Source organism: Palaemon carinicauda, chromosome 22 (genome assembly GCF_036898095.1).
Source record: "Palaemon carinicauda isolate YSFRI2023 chromosome 22, ASM3689809v2, whole genome shotgun sequence".
Lineage (NCBI taxonomy): Eukaryota > Metazoa > Arthropoda > Malacostraca > Decapoda > Palaemonidae > Palaemon > Palaemon carinicauda.
Window position 1 is genome coordinate 41,276,677 of NC_090746.1, and position 19,661 is coordinate 41,296,337.

Here is a 19,661-nt window from a genome sequence, read left to right on the forward strand (position 1 = left end):
TTTCCTTTTACTCAATAGCCTATTTTTCCATGTTGGAGCCTTTGAGCTTATGGCATCTTGCTTTTCCAACTAGATTCGTAGCTTGGCTAATAATAATAATAATAATAATAATAATAATAATAATAATAATAATAATAATAATAATGATAATAATAATAATAATAATAATAATAATAATAATAATAATAATAATAATAATAATAATAATACTAATAATAATAATAATAATAAAAATAATATTATTATCAATAAAAAGATTCATTATCTATGATGTTAATCAAGTTGGAAGAAGTCGAGGGACTTAAATACAATTCGTCTAGTCAAGAATTGCTGTAAGTTGATAATTGAATAGAATGATGCAGGCGCTGCAACAATTATAGATATAACTCAGAGGTAGTCAACAGATGAGGTTTACAGGGAAGTATACTGTATTCATGAACTAAAAGCAATTGTAGAGATTACTGCTGAAATGTTTTACATATTTTAACAGGATGCTGTAATTATATAATGCTTATTCACCTTATAGAATATAAGGAGAAAATAGTCTCAAATACATGAAAAAGAGCTGTAAATAGATTAAAAGTAAAACAGCTTCTAGGAAAAAAATAGTTTCCAATTCGTGAAAAATAGCTCTAAAATAGCTTAAAATTGCTTCAGGTTCCAGACCACCAGCTGCTTTGGTTATGCTATCCGACAACACGCTTTTTGAACTTGCTGGATCCGCGCTTGATCCCTATATAGACTGACATCTGACTCATTTGATTGCTATAGGCTTCAAGAGGGAATGGCTCATCAGCCATTTATATGTCATTTCCCCTGTCATGTATACAAAATCTGTATTTGGGAATTAGAAGATGAAGTTATGACACTTAATATGGCAATGTCTATGCCGTACAGTTAATCACCTAGGCAGTAGCAGAGAATCTAAATTGTCATGATATATAAATATATAGTATATACATTTATATATATATACAATATGTATATATATATATATATATATATATATATATATATATATATATATGCATATATATATATATATATATGTATATATATATAAATATATATGTATATATATATATATATATATATATATATATATATATATATATATATATATATATATATATTATTATTTGTCAAGCTACAACTCTAGTTGGAAAAACAGAATGCTATAAACCCAAGGGCCTCAACAGGGAAAATAACTCAGTGAGGACAGGAAATAAGAAAATAAACTAAAAGAAAAGTTTAACAACAATAACATCAAATAAATCTTTCATATGTAAACTTTAAAAAAACTTCATTATAACAAGAGGAAGAGAAACAAGATAGAATATTGTGCCTGAGTGTACCCTCAAACAAGAGAACTCTACCCCAAGACAGCGGAAAACCATGGTACAGAGGCTATAATGCTACTCAAGAATATAGAACAAAGGTTTGATTTTGGAGTGTCCTTCTCCTAGAAGAGCTACTTACCATAGTTAAAGAGTCTCTTCTACCCTTACCAAGAGATAAGTAACCAATAAACAACTACTATGGGTTTCACAGACAGTGCAAGTGCGATTTTTTGCAATTATTCTGTAACGAACAGTCGTATCAATACGAGATGTTGCTATAGGGTATTACACCCAGTGAGGAAATTTATAGGGGTATAATGAATCGTTAATTATTAATTATAAAGACACTTGCCCCTATGCCAAAGGGCAAAATCTCAATCATCCAGTCACAAAACCGAACAATAATATACAGAACCTCTACCTCCACCCCCTCCCTCCATCTCCTTTCATCCCTCACCTGCTCTCCCCCTGCTTCAAGCTATCTCTCTCCACCTCCACGCCATCCATCCCTCTCCGTTCTTTCCCTTCCCTTCATGCTCTCTTTCTGAGAAGGTAGCTTAAGTTGCAACTTATTTTGTATGATTTTTTTTTATATCAAGCACTCTATCTATCTATCTATCTTATCTAATTATAATATTTATTGTTGTAGATATGGAACAATTCAATCGGTTGTTACCTATCAGATGACTGACTGCTTTATTCACTGGTTTGCTCATCTCTCTCTCTCTCTCTCTCTCTCTCTCTCTCTCTCTCTCTCTCTCTCTCTCTCTCTCTCTCTCTCTATGGTATTGGTTATGTAAATAATTATTAGATTGATAGAAAAACACATCGTAAAAAATATGTTTCAATCAAAGCAACATTCAGAGAGAGAGAAAGAGAGAAGGAAAGACGTAGGGCAGGTGAGGGAAGAAAGGAGAGGGGAGGAAGAAAATGGGGGTTGGAGGTGAAGGGGGTTGTAGGCAGGCGGAGCTCTTCCAACCTGGTGTTCGTTTTCTTGCTTGGCTAATGAGTTTTGCCTCTTGGTATAGGTACAAAAGTCTTTATTATTTACAATAAATGATTCATGATACTCCTATAAATTTCCTCACTGGGTGTAATACCCTATAGCAACATCTCGTATTGATACGACTGTTCGTTACAGAATAATTGCCAAAAATCGGACTTGCACTGTCTGTGAAACCCATAGTAGGGTGCACTAGATATCCCCTTGAACAAAAAAGAATTGTTTGGTAATCTTAGTGTTATCAGATATATGAGGACAGAGGAGAATGGGGAAAGAATAGGCCAGACTATTCCGTGTGTGTGTGGGTAAACGAAAAATGAGCCGTAACCAAAGAGAGAGAGATTCAATGTATTACAGTCTGGCCGGTCAGAAGAGGCAATAACTCTCTAGCGGTAGTATCTCAACGGGTGGCTGGGGCCCTGGCCGACCCACTACCTACCTACATATATATATATATATATATATATATATATATATATATATATATATATATATATATATATATATATACAGTATATTTTTATATATATAAATATATATATATATATATATATATATATATATATATACATATATTTATATATATATATTTATCTATATATAAATATATAATATATATATTTATATATGTATATATAAATATATATATATATATATATATATATATATATATATATATATATTTATTTATTTACATATATATATATATATATATATATTTATATATATATAGTTATATTTATATACATATATATATGCATATATATATATATATATATATATATATTTATGTATGTGTATATGCATATATATGGATATATATATATATATATATATATATATATATATATATATATATATATATGTATATATATATATATATATATATATATATATATATATATATATATATATATATGTATGTGTGTATATACACGCACACACACACACACACACACATATATATATATATATATATATATATATATATATATATGTATGTGTATATATACACACACACATAGATATATATATATATATATATATATATATATATATATATATATATATATATATATATATATATATATATATATATATACGACGTCTTTTTCCCATGAAATGTCATCAAAGACGATTAATGGTTCAGACACTCCTGATTGTGAAAGGGCCTTTCATTAGATATTTAAGATATCATTGTTTACGTTGTAAATAGAATATCCATACTGTATTTATTTTCATTATTTATGCACAGCTAATTTACATAATTTGGCACTATCAATTTTCTATCTACATTTTCCCGCAATTCACATTGTAGATATCAGAGTGTAGTTTTCGTTTCTAATTTCTATAAATGCTTGAAGTCGGACCTTTCCCTGTAACAACCAAAACTATGTAGTAACTTATGGATAATATACAAGAAGGAAAATATATTTACAAATTATGAGCAAAACCCTTAATACTAATTACGTAAATTACTACAAATAAGTTTCACCCTTTTTTAGATATAGATAGGTCACGCCTTACTGATCTTGTAGTTACTAAATAGGGTATTAGTTAGTTTACTTACTATTTACTATTACTTCATATCAATACAAGCTATTTCTTGTGTATACCTCCTGAGAAAATGCCTTTTAGGAAAACTTATACCCATGCTTTCAGTTTTCATAAAAGTATTTTCTAAGTGGCCGGGGACATTGCTTATCATAAAGTATTAGGGGATGTCCTGGCTGATGCAGTTGGTATGCTTTGTGTTCTATGTACCTGTATGCCTTTACTGCAACAACTTGCTTGCATCTTCATTCGATGAAAGTTATTTTCTCTCACTTTCATAAAGTACATTTCTGATTGTTTGGCTTACTTTGTCATGTTTCATGCTCGGTTTGTCAAAAGGGCGTTACCAGTTCTTTGTCAGAATAAGTGTATTGTTCAATAAAAGACATATAAAGAGTTATATATCTTATATTGGAAAGAAATAAGACTTTCAAGTTGGTTGAAATAATAAATGTTTATTGACAAAGAAAAAGAGAGTTGTGTCGATTACAGCAAATGATCGGTTAATTATCAGTTCCAAGTCTAGATTTGGTTTAAAAAGTTCCTCTGCAGCTTAGGGTATAAATATGAAGCTTAGTGATGTGACCATTCCAATTTTATGGATGAGAAACATAAGCAATGCATTGAAAGGAGGATTGAGACCTCGAGAAAGCTGGAAATATTTCAGAATTTTCAGCTTCATTTCTCTTACGTTCATATTCATTATTCATATAGCCTACAGGAAATCGATAGATTGCATATGATTAAATTTCCCTTCGAAGTCATAGGCTAAGGCTAAAATTGTTGTTTCTTGATCCGACGAGATAGGGATGATATAATAAGGAGAGCGCAGGGTTTGTATGTGGAAGGTAAGGCGAATATACTGTACAGTAGATCGGCGGAAGATACTGTTAGAGATAAAGTAGAGACAGGCGTTGAAGTAAGGAGTGCAGGCTATGCTGAAGCCCTCAATCGATATGGGGGAGGAAGACCAGTGGCCGAACCCATACGAAGAAGATGGGTTATGGCTGGATGAAGAATATGGCCGTACTTAGGTTGCATTAGAGGCAAAAGTTTCATTAGTTTACTAGAATAATTCTGTATCCAAATGCGTGGTTCCATAATTATAAAAATTTCTAAGATTTCAGATTCGTCATGCATAATTTTAATCTGAATCTTTAGCTGATTTTATAAATATCCATTCTCAATCAAGATTAGAGCTGAAGAAAGGTTATACACATTACTTGGAATGGTGTGTAGTATTAGTATAGTTAATAATACAAACCCCTAAGAATATGCTAATGAAGGAAGTAAAATTGAAGAGGACTTTTACTGAAACCTGGCATGAGCCGGTAGAAAAGGCGTTATTGGTTTTTCATAGTATAAGTTTTGGGGAATTCTATTATTACGGTACAAACTAAGTACTAAGAAATTTTCCAATATTAGCACGTGTGGTAGTCTGTTAGAACATTTCATAAATTTTCATGAGGAAAAGCAAATCTTCCATTGCAAATCATCTCGTCTGTAAGGCTCTTACGAGCCAAAACTCAAAGATTGTGAATATATGAGATTTTTTGAGAGTAGATAAATAATGTGATGCGAGCAGGCTTTTGGTTGTCTAGAGATGATGAAGACAGTTTTTTTCCGGAAGAATATGTTTTTGCATTAAAGAGGTAAATGGCGTATGTATTTAGCAATGCCTTGGTAAAGAGATTTTATAGCTGTTTGTTTCTGTCAAGTAGATACAAAATCCATAAGGCAAGGATTCACTTTAGATTAGACGAGGCTCAGATTTATTTTAATTTGATTTCTGTATTTGATATTCAAGGCAATACATGGGAGTTTCAACCTCATTCTGACCTTGTTAAGAATGCAGATGTATGCAATCATATAGATATCAGGAGCATGTGACCACATGAAATACACTAATAAACAGATCTTGAAATTATTGTCGTTATTTGATGAATAAGATAATATTCGGTTGGTAGTTTCCAACGTAATATATAATGTTAAATTTTTCAATAAGTTTATTGTTTGCAGATGACATCAGCCAAGTACCATACGTTCATGATGCTCAAACAGAACCACGAGATGATTATGAGAGAGACAGAGTTGAATAACAGATAATGATGAAGTTATTATAAGTTTAGAATAAAAGCAAAGAAAATGTATCAATTGTCCCCCCAAAAAATATTTTATTCCTGTCAAAAGGAATAATGAAGAAATCCTTTTTGAAATTAGAGTATACAATCTTGGACTTCCCTTGAGGAGAAAATGCATATAACAACATGTAAAGTAGGAAAAATATATAATATAAGAACTATTACGATTAAATAAACTAGATTGAAAAATGGATAGTATTGAATTAGTTACCTAATCTTTAGTGGATGTCATTTTCTCATCTAACAAAGGCAATAGTTATATACCTCTTGTAAATCTTTAATTATGATCAGGGTCGCATTATTACACAGAAAATTTATCACAAAATAACCAGAGAAAGCGAGAAAAGTTTTGTAGATGGGAATCACTTTATATGAGATTAAATGAAATACATCAGGAAAATCGCTCAAACAATGCGAGATGACATCACATAAGTAGGAACAAATATATTTTTTGTGAGGTCAGTCTCTATAATGTGAAATACTCTCTCGGAAATGGGAAGCTAAACGAATAGTGTGACTAAATGGGTACTGCGAGTTATAGAAACAATTTATGCTAAGGTGTAGGAGTGCCTAGGGAACGGTTGTAGATCTGTTAATTGAAGGAATTGCCACCTGAACGTTGGATAATACTTTTCATCTAAGGTTAAGGGCAAACACATCTTCATTTCTTTGGAATACCAAAAAGATACAGCTCTTTTTACACTGCATGATTCACAGCTCTCTATCATGTTTTTTCTCCTAACCGATAAATGAAAAGGATAATGCTTCATTTGTTTTCATATGAAGGGATGCGGTTCAGAAGGTAAGAAATGCTTGGAAGAGGATTTGTCGAAAAGAAGGAAAGTTGAATGTTTTGCCTCTCATACAAAGGTGGCAAGGGAATTTGTACAGGAATTGGAAGAAAGTGATCATATTTTGAGTAATAAGATATTCATAGATAAGGAAGGTATAGTATTTATGTATTAAGGGGACTTCTGACCAGTGAAAGAACACTAATTTAATAGTTTGAGATTGTATGGGTAGATTACACAAGGCAGAAGATGAGGTTGAAGTTGTACATATAAAAAGGATTGGGACTTGGAGAGTATGAGGAGTGTAATGTGTTAACCATTGTTGGTAGATACAATGTTCATCGGTTAGATGAGATTGGAGTTACTTTAAGGGGAAATGTCTTTAAAGGAATTGATTGCCTGAAACAAAAATATATTTAGCGAAAAGAAAATGAAAAGGAAGTTCATGGATGTAATGATGGAAAAAAAATGGTGGTTGTTGGTATATTTGATTATCAACTAGTTGGAGTTAGAAGAGATAAAAGTTTAAGTTAGAGAGGAAGTATTGAAAATGAAATTTAATGGTAATAAAGAGAAGTTCTGTAAAAAGGAAGTCACAAAAGCTTATATTGAGAAAATGCATCAAGAATGTGCTAGGGCTCGAGAATCAAAAATTGATGGGTATGCCGAGTTTGTAAAATTCAGAGGCAGAGGCCTAAGACCATTTCTGGATTTAAAAGCTGGTCAAGAGGAACCAAGACAGTTAGTGATGGGATAAGGAAATCTGAAGTTTGATGAAATAAAGAAGATACTATTTGAAGTACAGTTGTAATGCGATGAATGGATGATACAGGAACATAGGAGAACACACAACTTTGTCTAAAAAAACACGAAAGTAGAAAAAAAATTTCATAAAAGATAGAAAATGAGAATAAAATGAGTCAAGTCTTATGGGAGAAAATTTATACCAAAAGAATTAAATGGAGAGAGGATGGTTATTGAAGAAATTGATAGAGATAGAGAGATTCGTATTGGCTTATATCATTTCATGGCGAAAATATATATTGTATAATAGGTTTGTTAGAAAGTTATTGCTGAAGAAGGTTTACTGAAGTAAATATTTTACACATTTATTGTAAGGGAAATTCAAAATAGAAGGATATTTGAATGATTCACAAATATGAAAGGTCACTGTAAGTTTGTGATTTGCTTGTGAAAGTTACCATTGAAATTTTATATATGGCTGTCAGGAGAATGAAGAATGGAAAGACATTAGTCAGTACTGTGATTATAAGCAAGAAGCTGCATTACGGTGGTCGAAGCAAAAATTAAGGTGAGGCTAGCAGGTGCTTTGCAAGGTCTGATAGGATGATGAAAAGTCTCATAAGAAATAGACGAGAGGCGTAATTTTCTTCGTTTACATTAAGTTACAGGTGATAGAGGTATATAGTAGAGTTATGATTGAGAAAGTAGGTAGATGAAAGAAGGATTAATAGGGGATTTATCGTAGGGTCTAGACCTGGAAAAGGGTGTACGACTCTGATGTTATAATGTAAAAATGTTGACTTTAAATTTTGAAAGTTAATATAAAATCCTTTGTGTATCTTATGTGGAGCTAGAGAAACTTTTAATAGAATCGATAGATGGACAGTGAGGATGCTTTGAGTAAATTATAATTTCGTTAGGCTAGTGGTAAATGTTTTGTATGGTATGTTAAGAGACAAATTATAGAAAGATTCACTGGAGAAGAACTGTTGGGGTTAGACCATGAAGGGATAAGTTTTTGTTATTTAGCAGTTAGTGGAGAATTTGGAGAAAGGATATAAGTTGCAGGTAACTTACAAAGATTGCAGAAAACTTTTAATAGAATGTATTTTGAGGCAGTGTGGACTGTGTTGAGGATAATCCTTTTAAAAGTGATAACGACTTTTTTTTTTTTTTTTTACAGAAGATTTGAAGCAATTGTGAGAAATGGCTGCATTATATGGATTATTGGAGAAATTAATCAGAGACAAGGATTTGTTATATCGTCATGATTATTATATATGATTATGAATGAATTAATGCAAAACACAGAAAAAAAAATATTAGTTTGGTATGTGAATGGTGTCTGGAATACGTGATATTTTCTGATGATACAGCACTGATTATGAGAGTAAATAGAAAAGGCAAAAACTAGTAAAACAGTTTGAAAGTAGGAAAAGTTGAGCATGCATATTGTATGTGCAAGAATGAGATTGAGGGGTTTAACTGGAGAACCGCTGTGATGGGTAAAGTAAGAATGAAATCAATGGATTTAAATGGGCATTTTATAATGAATATGCTAAATAATGATGAGGCTGAGATAAGAGATAAGTTACACACTGAAACCAATATTTGCAGACAAATGTTAGTAGTCACGGAAGCCAGAGTAGGAAAGCTTAAAGGGATTGGCCAACTCTTGTATATCGAAGTTAAACCCAAATCTTTAATGTGCATGAAAAAAAAGTGCATAGTGTGGAAATGAATATTGTGTAATATGAGTAGACTTGAAGGATTGCCAAATGAGGATATATGTAGGAGTGATGCGATGGCTATTGAGGAAAAATGATGAATCAGTGTTAATTGAAGTGGTTTGATCTTACATTAAAAATACTGGAAAAGGGGTTGGTGAAGAGAATTAGGATTGTTAAAAGGACAAATTGGAGGATTTCCTACGAAGGGGCGTATGAAGGATGTGAAATATGTTATTAAATGTGTATCCAGGAAGCAATTATATATGCAAGGTAATTGGAAAAGGTGCAGTGTGTGTAACGGTACTCAGCAAACTGCTGAATAACCTTCTGTATTGGTATATGTAGTAACTGATGCTGTAGAGTCTTTTATTAAAATGGTTATTATATGATAGTAGCTAGAGTGTGAATGTGACAGTTATTTTACATTTCATTTCATTTTTTCTGTTCGTATTTCCTATGTAAGGAAGAACAATTCTACAAAGAGAAAATGATAGGAGTGAAGAGTGATAGAAAAAATACCATCTTTAAGTATCTTTTCTATAAAGTTATAATAAAAAGTATAGCAGGCACCATAAAATGATATCAATGTTGAAGAAAGGCGTGATTTTGTATTTTGTCGGTCCAAATTCTTCTACTTTCTATTACACTTAAAGCTTGAGATAGGTTATATTTTTCTTCCCCTTCCTTTGCATAATGAGAGAGTAAAGTGGCTCTTACGTGTAATATTTTCTTACATATTGGATAATGTGATGGGCAAAAGGGCTCTGAAACATGGAGAGGCAAAGTCTCCTCCTGTTTAACTCAAATTGGCTTTCTGCTCTTTTTTTTTTTTTTTCTTATTAATACTTCAACCATCATATTTTGTCAGTTTTCCCCTATATAGCTGTGCAAGACAGGAAAATGCTAGTCTACCCCCAACCGGTTTTCATTTTATATCTTAGGTTTTTGTCTCATTTGCTAACCATTTCTTCTAATCTTTTTGTCCTACCAATCCCTTTCTTAAATTTGACATATTGATTTTTTAGAAAGGATGTCATTGGTAGGATTTGAGGCTAATTTTGAAGCCAATATTAGGAGCTGTGGTGGTCTCACAAACCATTAAATAATGATCTCACAAGATAGCTGTCAATACGTAAATCATACTGATGTGTTAATGGCAGGATGGTCCCATAGGACGAGCCTAAGGATTCCAAGGTTTGGTCAGTTCTCTGCAGTTTCTCCAGCTTGGCCAGAGTTATCATTCAGAATCGGGATAATTATACTGTATTTATGCAATATCCACAGTTCTATCAAGTGTGCTTATCCTACACTTGGGTCACCCTAATCATGTTGATGTGAAATGGTTTGGGGTAGACATTTGCGAGACTGGACTTTTTTGTGTCATTGGTTAAGGAGTGGTCTCCACGAAAGGCTGGTGGTGTGTATTTAAGATTTTTGTCAATATTGATTTTATTTTCCTACTTCAAGTAATTGATGTGAATACGATTTCCCCTACTCCTGGATTTCCTGAAGAACCATGTAACTATTTATAACTGCTAGGCCACCTTATAGATAACTCTGATGGTTAGATAATTTGAAATGATTTTGAGGCTGCTAACCCCAAGAATACCACAGAAGTGAATTCACTTGAACAAGTAAGGTGAATTTCCTATACAAACCACTCATCTTCAAAAGTTGAGAGCACATAACTGTAACAATCGACTATTTCTGGGAACAGGCTCCAAATATGGGTTACATACTCCCTGAGGATTGCTTTTTTATAAGACCTGTTAACCACCTAAAATTTCAAGATGGAGGCCATTGAATATTAAATTTTGCAATAAAATTGTAAAGTCTTATCCTATTTGAATGATCTTTGTGTCAATTCATACATTTTTCCCCCTGTAGAATCTGAGAATTTGGAACTATGCACCTACTCACTAGCTTCCTTGTACCATAATATCAGTCCTGGAATCATGTTCAGTGAAAAAAGTGTCCTTATCATGGGAACAATCAATCCAATATGTTATGGGATGTACTCGTACATATAGGCAGTAGGCCTAACTTGTCTGCCACATTTTATTTTGCTCCATAGATGATTATCCTAAAATGATTCCAGCTCGTGCTAATTCAACTGAAGTGCCATGCAGGTCAAACAAAGAAGTGGCATTTGCTTCTACCTCTATATTCTGACTTGAATCCACACTAGTTCAGCTACTGGCCAATTTACTGCAATAGGGGTAGCTCAAACCAATATACCACAGATCTTTCTGGTCCAGCCCCAGTTGGCAGAAGTCAGCATTTCTGGTTGACATACTGTTGACTGACTCCAGATGCCTGGTAGCCAGCATACTTCACAGGCTGTTTTAGATCTGCTTTGGCTGCAGGAATGGCTTTGTATGGCCTCTGCTTCTGTGTGCACATGTCCAATCGTACATCATCAACATCTTTAGCTGTGCTTGATCAGTCATACATTTTGACCATGATTTTCTCATAGGTCTTCAGATCTTCATCATCCACTGCCAGTGGGTACTAGCTAATTTAGCTGAAGATAATGGAACCCTCAACACAAAAATCCCATGTTTGCTAAGCAGACAGGAAAATGCTAGTCTCCCCCCAACCGGTTTTCATTTTATATCTTTGGTTTTTGTCTCATTTGCTAACTATTTTTTCTAATCTTTTTGTCCTACCAATCCCTTTCTTAAATTTGACATATTGATTTTTAGCTATGAAATGCTGAAACAACATTGCACTCAATGAAGGGCTGGAAGAAGAACGTCCCTTTACTCTTTTCTGCAAGAGTGCAACACAATTCATGTACAAGAACCCACCTCTGTCCTTATTCAAAGGCAACCCACAACTGCTGCAGACTTACTTCCTGAAGTTCCTTCTGAACACTGACTTTAATGATGACAATATCTGTGTTGCAGGATTTAACCATGATGACTTGCATCCTGCTTCTGTTGCATGCCTACTTTACATTGTTGATGGCAAAGAAGTACAGTGTCAATTCAGCCAATGACAAAACGTACAGGAAGACGTTGGCTTTCTGGAATGATCAGATATATATCATCATACACCAGAAATGAAACTGAGGACTTTGCAATTTACAAAGCCCACACCAAGCTTTGAACCCAGGAACTGGGTCAGGTTAATCATTTGTCTCTTTTAATTAGTCCATGTGGACTGCCTTCGGGTGCTTGAAAAGATTGCTTGCTTTTATCTGGTTTACCTGTTCTGTCCTATTTATATTTGAAGCTGACAGAAAGAAATATGCAGTCCCAGGAGATGCTATCCCTGCCCTTACGAGGGCTGCTGCCCAACCACTGTCCTGTAGTAGAGTTCCAATGGACATCATTTAAGCCATCTCAATGTGCAAGCCTCAAAACATCATAACAAAATTATCCTCACTGTAGATGTTAGCCTAGGGCTACTGGACTGGTTTGGTTATTGTAAATAGTGGCTTGTAAGCAGTAATGTCTGTCATCTGACATGGGTTCAGAAATGACACTTATCTCTTTGATCTTGTTATCACACGCTTGACTGTAGCAGCTGAGTGGACTGATCTTGCAGCAGAGGAAAATGTGATGTAATGCTGACTTCAAATGGGTCTCCTATCTTTTGTGAAGCATGGTGGTCTGGACAAGTCACATCCACTGACCCAGCTGTTACATTGACCTTCTCCAGCCACTCATATTTGATTACCAGTTGTAGCGTCTGCAGACTGGTGTCTGGGTGTGTCACCCAGCTCTGGGGAAAAGAGTTTTTTTCTTCAAGTTAGGCCTGCCATTAGGGTAGGAGTCTGGAAGCTCCAGAATTGTGTTCACTTTCTGCTCTTCGAAGTTCAGCTGTCCACACTTTTCAACTTTCTGTTCTCTGGTTGGATTCTGGAAAACAAGCGCTGGTTCTATGAAAAGAACTGGTCACCATTGTTGCAGCGGGATCATAGCCTTTGCTGTCCATGGCTGATATAGTGAAAAAATAAATGATTTGTTCGATTTTTATTCATTGAACTAAACTCAAAAATCCACGTTTAATCCGTAGAAATGTGCAATACTACGATTATTCATCCGTTTTTGGCAATTTATTATTTCTATTATTTATGTTTTTTTTTCACTGAATCGTATAGAATGACCTGCTTTAGACAGAGGTTTCATTGTTCTTTTGTTTATGCTTCACACAAAAAGAATAAAAAAAGAGGAAAGAGTGTACTTCCACAGTACAATTGTATAATATCTTGTTTTATACATTCACTGCGTCTCCATGGGTAAACGTAATTCTTTTGTCCATTCAAACCACCCTCTCCAGAATTCAGTTGGATTATCGAGAGTTTATTGAGTGCTCCCTCTCGTTTCAAAGCAGTTGTGACCGGAGGCACTTCAATTTCCTATAATATTTGAAAGTCAAATGTTACTCTAATATAGACGAAGTCTTATTGGAACTCATTCGACCATTGGTGATTCACTTAAACTGACTTATCTCTGTTGAGAATATCGAAAATAAATGATTAATCAATCAGAAATCTCCAGATTAATATATCGTTTACGGTTCAGGCTATCAAGAAAATGGAAAGATTTTGAGCGCACATGGCCGCCGAAAATTTTGTCATTCATTTCTTTGAAAAGGCCTCTTATGGGTGTAACCTTTTACGCAAGAGGCTCTCACTATAAACGAGAAGAACATGATTAAGCGATTTCCATAGTTACGAATTCGATAGTGAAATGGAAAGTAACTGATGCTTAGTAATTTTTTCATCGCAACTCCGTTTAGCTTTTTCATTGTATTGGTATACATATTTACCTAATTTATATCTTATACCATATATTGAGAGTTAAGCCCTTAGAAGTCATGATTTTTTAGGGAGAGTGCAAATTCACAAACGGAAGTTCACGGAACTTAGTAGCATTTAAATACTTAAGGTGATATCCAAATTGTAAACGTAGCCTGATGTTTTAAAAAGTATTCGAACTGTATAGAAAACCAAAATAAATCTAATTTGGTAAATGATGGACCTGGTATATATACTCGTACATCCACTTACTAGCACGTGTAGTGGATGAGTTTATATTAGTTATACAATTTGATCCGATTTAATTTATTGTAGTCCGGTCTTTTCTTGTTTGTTTTCACAAGAGTGACGATAAGGTTTTTATACATGGCTGTAAACTTTCCATCAAATTTATTTCTCATTTTGAATAATGGACTATTCAAGAATCACATACCTCCTAGTTTGGCTGAGAGACTATATTTCCATAATATCTATTTTATGATGTTTTTTTTTTCATTTTTATAAGTCATAACGAGTTTGAAAAGTTAATTTTCTCTTTTATTAACCGGAGAACTTTATCGTTAGGTCAGACATGAAGAAGAAGATGGAACATTATATTCACGGGGTTTGTGTGAATTTCATGAAATATTTGTTATTATGCTTTAGATTTCATTATACAGTAATTTATTCCAAATAGCTATACTTCTAAAGATGAGTGGAAAATTCTTTCGTACGCTTGGTTGCCAGTTTTGTCCCAAAATGATGGATTGATCAGTAATTATATTTAGTTTACGTTTCAACATTACCCCCCCCCCACCCCCACCCCCCCAAAAAAAAGAAAAAAGTTCAACATTTCTTTTGTGTTTTATATGAAAAGGAAAAAAATATAACAAATGGGTTGTTGTGGCCTGATTGGTAACGTCTCTGCCTGGTGTTTGCCAGTCTGGGTTCGAGTCCCGCTCAGTCTCGTTTGTGCCATTAGTCTCTGCAACCTTACCATCCTTGTGAGCTAAGGGGGAGCCTATAGGTCTATCTGTTGAGTCCTCAGCAGCCATTGCCTGGCTGTCCCTGGTCCTAGCTTGGGTGGAGAGGGGGCTTGGGCGCTGATCATATATATATATATGGTCAGCCTCTAGGGCATTGTCCTGATTGATAGGGCAATGTCACTGTCCCTTGCCTCTGCCATTCATGAGCGGCCTTTAAAACCTTTAAATAGATTAAGATGTTTTAATGTGTATAGTTTATTGGCATATTTAAAACACAAAATTAGACGTTGGTGATGCAAACTTGAGAACCTAAAAGAATGTAAAATTTCTAAGTAATAACTAACGTATTACCGTGCTAGGGGGTATATCTTAGCAATCCATGTATGCTAACGGTTATACAAGCGAATGAGCAACTTAGAGAAATGAGAACTTTGGGTGTGAAAGAAATACCTCCCTAAATCTTGATCAATTCACTGGTAGCTGTGTGACGTATTGGGATATTCGGCGGATGATCTTACTAGAATTAGTATAGACCTGCAGGGGTCACTTGCTTTATTTAGATAGGTACTGTGCATTACAAGGAACTGGCTATCCTTTGATGAATTTAGCCCATGAATCTTCTATGGATTTAGTCACTCTATGGAAAGCTAAAATGACAGAATGTCCCGCAGTCCCGGGCGTAGCGGGGTGCTAAGAATCTCCCGGTTTATAAATACTAAAGAAAAATAAAAAATTGGAAATTGGAATGTTAATAATATGAAACAGATTAGGAAGTTACAGCAAGTGGAGAATGAATTTATGAAGTATAATTTTGATATCTTGACCCCAACAGAAACACGTTATAATGAAAGTTTAGACCATGGCAATATATATATCTACTCATGAAGAAGAGTAGCTGGAATTGGAAGAGAAAGAGTAAGAATGATGATGACACCAAGAGCAGAAAAGGCATTAACGGAATGCAGAGCTGTAAATAATATAATGTTACTTGCCAAGTTTAAATCAAAGCAGAGCAATATGAGTATTATAGTTTGCTATGCATCAACAAATGAATCACCCGAAAAAATGAAAGATGAATACCATGAAGAACTGCAGAGTATAATAGATGAGATCCCTGAGAGAGACATGAACATTGTGATTGGTGACTCCAATGCTAAAGTTGGAAATAATAATCAAGGCATAGAGAATGTGATGGGCAATGAGTGTCTTGGCAAAAATGCAAATGAAAATTGGGCACACTTTATAAGTTTTTGTTCAACAAACAATCTTGTTATTGGAGGTACTCTTTTCCAGCACAAGGACATCTACAAATATACATGGACTTCACCATGTGGCAATTAAAAAAAATCAAATAGATCACATAGCTAGTTATAAAAAAGAGAAGGATGATTCTGAGAAATGTAAGAAGCAATAGAGGTGTAGATATTGGTAGTGATCACCAGTTCCTCATAGCCACACAGAAATCAGAACTAAAAGCACACAACAGAAATGTAGATAGACTACCAGGGTTTGAAACAACTAAGCCTTTAGAAGATGAGCACAGAGAAACCTTTGCAAATAAATGAAGGAATCGATTTGCAGTCTTTGAGGTTTTAAGAGACGAAGAGCAGACTATTAATGAAGAATGGTGTGAAATTATGAACATATATCAGTTAGTATGTAGTGAAGTTTTGAGACATTCAGTTACAAGGAGAAAACCATGAAGATGAAGTGAAACTTGGGATACTATAAAGAGGAGACAGAAAAAAACAGTGTTGAAAGTTTTCGAGGAAGTAATGAAAATTACAAGGTAGAGCATGCTAAGTATTCTAGTATTGATAGTGAAGTCAATAGAAAGCCAGGAATTACTGGAGATAATATTTAGACAGGAAAGCAGATGATGGTGACAAATCTATGAATTCAGGGAGTGACTATACTGTAAGAAATGCTCACAGATTTACTAAAGAAATTTCTACGAGGGCAAAAAAAGAAGAAGCATATAGCCATCAGAAAGAGATATGAGTCGGCTATAACAACAGAAGATGAAGAAAGGCAACGTTGGATGGAACACTTTAGTGAGGTCATGAATACGAGATATTGAAGGAATAATTTTATTGATATACCTGAAGCTGAGGAAGACCTTGATGTGCCAATGTATGAATTCAGAGTGTTTAAAGTCAAAGTCATCATAAAAAACTAAAAAGATGGAAGGGCTCTGGATGCGATGAAATAACGGCTGAGATGTTGGCCGAAAATGAAGTGACTCCTAGATTATTTACAAGATTATTTTGTAGAATGGTGTGTAAAGAGGCAAATCCTGATGAATGGGGGCAACTAGGAATGTTGGTAAAAGTGGTAAAAAAAAAAAAAAAAAAAAAAAAAAAAACAGATCTTGCTCATTGCAATAATTACAGAGGCATCAAATATAAGTCACTAGGCATGGAAATTTATAGTATGCCCATTCTAAAGAGACTAGAAAGAAAGATTTATGAAAATCTGAGTGATGAGAAAGCAGGATTTAGTAATGGTAGAAGCTGTACTGACGAAATTTTCATGTTAGGTCATGGGGTACAAAAATGTGTAGAATATAGAAATCCACTTTTGATGGCATTTGTGGACTATGAAAAACCTTTGATGGCGTGCACCGGCCAATTTTATGGAGAGTCCTACCTTATGATGGAATTCCTCATAAACATATTCATTTGATTGAGTCTGTTCGAGCATAGCAAGTGCATAGTTAAAGTTCATGGAGTCTTATCAAGTGAATTTCCAGTGAACAGTGTAGTACTCCAAGGGAATGTATTGGTGCCTATGTTGTTTATTCTGCTCATGAATTTTGTGAACAATAGAACAGTTGGTGATGGTGGAGAAGGATTGGACTGGATTGGTAATAGGAAATTAGCTGACTTAGAATATGGTGATGATGCTTTCCTTACTAGCAGAACATCACAGGACTTGCTAAGATTGCTTACCAGAATGCATGAAGTGATATGTGAGGTTGGGTTCAAGGTAAATAAAAGAATGACAGAAATGATGAAAATGGAATGTGTAATGGAAGAAGAAATATCATTGGAAGAAGAAAGGATTAATGAGGTGGAATCATTTGAATATTAGGAACTCTGACCTCTAATACATGACCTTTAGAATTTTAGTTTAATGAAAGATTGAATAAAGCAAATCAGACAATGGACAGGTTCAGTATAATTTGGAAATAAAATCGCTTGAATTTACATAAAAATGTCAGGCTATATAACAGTTTAGAGAGATTGGTGTTACTGTATGGACATGAGTCATGGTATGACAATAAAATTATATCCAACCCATTTTGCAGATTTGAGAACAAAGGCCTCAGAAGAATATTAGGAGTTAAACGGCAGGACAGGATTAGAAATAAAACTTTAAGAGAGATTACTCGATTCCCATATGTGGATGAGATCATGGTGAGGGGCAGATGGAGATGGTTTGGGCATGCTCTTCGCACCTCCCAAAGAGAGATTAGTTCACCAAACGTTCAAATGAGATCCACAAGGCACTAAAAGAGTTAGAAGACCCAGGACTACAGGGCTGAGGACTATGAAGCGTGTAGTAGATGATGAATGGAAAAGTATTGATTTAAAAGTTCAAGATAGATTTGACTGGTGAAATCTAACCGAGGCCCTTTACGTCAATAGGCGTAGGATGATGATGATGATAATGATAATGATGATGATGATGATGATGAGTATGATATATATATATATATATATATATATATATATATATATGTATATATATATATATATACATATATATATATATATATATATATATATATATATATATATATATATATATATATATATATATATATATATATGCAGAAGAACCACAGGGAAAATGAAAATACGAAATATACACTTAAGTCCTGACTAGTTTCGTGATACTTCCTCAGAGGACTGATTTATTGAGAGAGGATTCTTTACAATTTATGTGAATAATTAACGTCGCTGTGAAATTAATATTTAGACCTAAGCTACCATTCATTAAAGGAAACAATTATTTTATATAGTATGCATAGTATAGTGGCACTATATAGTGTTATGCTAGATATAAGTATTGATATATACATCATTATATGTCTATGATATTAATGTTGTATACATATAAATGTATATATGCATATGTATGTATGTGTAGGTGTATATATATATGTATATATGTATGTGTATATGTATGTATATATGTATGTGTATGTATATGTATGTGTATATATATGTATATATGTATGTATATATATATATATATATATATATATATATATATATATATATATATATATATATATATATATATATATATATATATATATATATATATTTGTATGTTTGTGTATGTTTTGCTTATGTATTTATATAGATATGGATACCGTATTGTCATATAGATAAACTGTACTGAAAATAAAAATAGAAGAAAACAAGAATATACCCGCCACTAGAAATGACCCTTTTTAGCAGGTGTCTAATGAGCTTGGGGGACTCCTCCTACTCAACACCTGACCCAGGTAGTTGGCAAGGGAGTGTCATTGTTCTCTAAATCTCTATATGTATGTTCGTACGCTTGCTTTCCATATAAATTGTAAAGAATCCTCTCTCAATAAATCAGTCCTC

General features: G+C 33.7%; 1 long non-coding RNA gene across 2 annotated transcripts in view; it reads right to left on the minus strand.

Moving 5' to 3' along the window:
- The window catches only part of LOC137616068 (uncharacterized), a 429,500-nt gene that overhangs the window by 77,472 nt on the left and 332,367 nt on the right, over positions 1–19,661 (minus strand). The gene's annotated exons all lie outside the window — the stretch shown is intronic.